The following is a 3,077-nucleotide window of genomic DNA, read 5'->3' as shown; positions in this document are numbered from 1 at the left end:
CCTATGATGTGGTAACTAAGCAGAAGGCACTTCAACAAATTAGAAACACTTCAAGACACCATATGAAAGGTGCAATCAATATCACTCTACCAAGTTAAAACTGTCTCGTCATAGGTGGCGTTCATCAAACTAGAAGCAATACATGCTAGAAATCATATTCAAGACGCAAACCAATATCACACTGCCAACTTAAAGGTGTCCCATCATAAGTGACTGATGTAGGATTCACAAGAAGAGTAGTTTCATGTAAGAACATGGTGTTATAGACATATATAGTATGTACCAAAAACAGGAAAGCGTGTCATATTCACATGTATCATGTGTAAGCTAAGCAGATGCAGTTTACACTAATTAGGAGCAATACGAGCTAGACACCATATGCAACATGCAGCCAGATATCACACTGCCAAGTTAGAGCAAGCTTCTTGGATGGTGGAGTAGGGGAGTGGAGACTTGGACCTTGTAATGCACTATCAGTACAAGGAGAATCGGTACAGATGCTCCATTTACGTTGCTGCAGAGGACCACCATCATCGCCTTCCTTACTCTTTTCCTTATCTTTCTTGATTTTGCCTTGTCAAGTCAAACCCACAAGAAAAAGGAATAAAATTTGCTCTTCAGAACTCATTGATGCATGATACTGACGAACACTACTTTCATGTAAGGCAGCCGCATGATAGGAGGATGGAATATGTATGAAAAACAGGACGGCGTGACATATTGACATGTATGATGTATAAAGTGTAAACTAAGCACAAGGTGCTTGAACTTGTTAGAATCGATGCAAGCTAGAAACCATATGAAAGATGAAACCAATATCACTCTGCCAAATTAAAAGGGTGCCCTAACAATTGTATTTGACCAAATTAGAAGCAATACATGGCAACAGGCTAGAAATAATATGCAATATGCAACGAATAAAGGTGACTCATCGTAAGTGATTGATGCAGGATACAGAAGAGAGGTAGTTTCATGTAAGAACAAGGTTAACACATAGATGTAGTGTGTACCAAAAATAGGAAGGCATGTCATATTCACAGGTATAGTGTGTAAACTAAGTAGATGCAATTTACCCTAATTAGAAGCATTACAATATAGAAACCGTATGCAACATGCAACCACATATCACACTGCGAAGTTAGAGCAAGCACATGTGATGGTGGTGTAGGGGAAGTGCGGTCTTCAGGTACAAAGCTACGTTCAATATCTTCATTTAGGCTTGCCGTTTCTTGAGAATCATGTGGAGAGGATGAAATTGCATTCTTTATAAGAGTATTGCGTCTCATATTTACCCACGCGCATTACTGTCTCATCATAAGCGTTAGACGCAGGATACACAAGAACAGTAGTTTGATGTAAGAACATGGTGTGATAGGCAGATGTAGTATGTACCAAAAACAGGAAGGCGTGTCATATTCACATGTATAATGTGTAAGCTAAGGAGATGCAATTTAACAAATTAGGAGCATTGATGAGGGATACACAAGAAAAGTAGTTTGATGTAAGAACATGGTTAATAGAAAGACGTAGTATGTACCAAAAACAGGAAGGCATGTCATATTCACAGGTATAATGTGTTAACTAAGCAGATGCAATTTACCCTAATTAGAAGCATTACAAGGTAGACACCATATGCAACATGCAACCACATATCACACTGCCAAGTAAGAGCAAGCACCTGCGATGGTGGTGTGGGGGAATTGCGGTGATCAACTAGAGAGCTACGTTGACTATCTTCATTTAGCCTTGCTGTTTCTTGAGAATCATGTGGGGAGGATGACACTGCACTCTTTAAACGAGTAGGGCGTCTCACAGTAACCCACTCGGGTGACTGTCTCATCATAAGTGATTGACGAGGGATACAAAAGAGCATTAGTTTGTTGTACGGACATGGTTAATAGACATATGTAGTATGTATCAAAAACAGGAAGGCATGTCATTATCAAAGGTATAATGTGTAAAGTAAGCAGATGCAATTTAACCAAATTGGAAGCAATACAAGATAGACACCATATGCAACATGCAACCACATTTGACAGCGCGAAGTTAAAGCAAGCACCTGGGATGGTTATGTGTGGCAATTGAGATCATCAACTGCAGAGCTACGTTTACTATCTCCAACTGCTGACACTGCACCCGTTAGAGCGCTGAAACGCTTAGTGCTTATCTTCGAATTACACTGGAGCGACTTCTGTCTTTTCTTTTCTGCATTCATCAACATTGCGTCAGAGTCTGAAATACCCATGCATAAAAAACAATAGTGTGAGTATGGGTGAAGTGTGTGCACAATTAGTACAATGTAAAGGTAGCAGATAGCAGGTCGGTGAGAAATAAATGACGGGAGACATATGCTAGCTCTACAACATGCATGGCACACTAAATTACTATAGGATTCTATGAAAATAATAGTCGACTGAAAGAAAATAGGTCAGTCCATTTTTTCTGCACCGTCCGATGTACAAACAACGGGCAGATCGCCTTCATCTACCTCCAGCCAGTCAGTGTTGACGATCTTCCTCGAAACGCCAGTGACCACCGGCCCAGTATTCCTCCCCTGCCTGTGCCCTCCCCTCGACCTCACCGCACCGCCGTGCTTGGCACCGCCCCCCCGACCATCCATTCAAGCCCCGCCAACCTCCAGATCAGGCGCAAGCAGCTCCTGCGCCCCACACCCCTATGATAGACACCGATGCGCCGCGTCCCCGGGGAACATGCGGACTAGGTGCTCTGCGTGCCTAAGCGGGTGCTGCTTCTTTTAATTGCGGTTCGACTGACCATGAATTGAAATCCAGGAGGGCTACTGACCTCTAGCAAAGGTGAAATAGTAAAAGGGAGGAAACCTTGTGCATTTAGTATCACGAAGAAGATGCAGTAAGAAGCGCTCAACTAGTTTCTTTCGTGGGATCAATACGGTGTGAGCGGAGACGTAAGATTTGCATGAATAAGGGAAGAGGAGTACGTGTTGTGTTCTCCTTCTATTTTTTCGACGATCTTCTTGTTGTTCGCCGGAAACCAGAAGTTGTGGAGGACGGTGCAGCCTTGCACTAACCCATGGCCAAGTTGTTGAGTGTGGTGTG

This window comes from Triticum urartu, chromosome 7A, assembly GCF_056163025.1.
Source record: "Triticum urartu cultivar PI428250 chromosome 7A, HENAU_Tu73, whole genome shotgun sequence".
Classification (NCBI taxonomy): Eukaryota; Viridiplantae; Streptophyta; class Magnoliopsida; order Poales; family Poaceae; genus Triticum; species Triticum urartu.
This window is presented reverse-complemented; position numbering follows the sequence as displayed.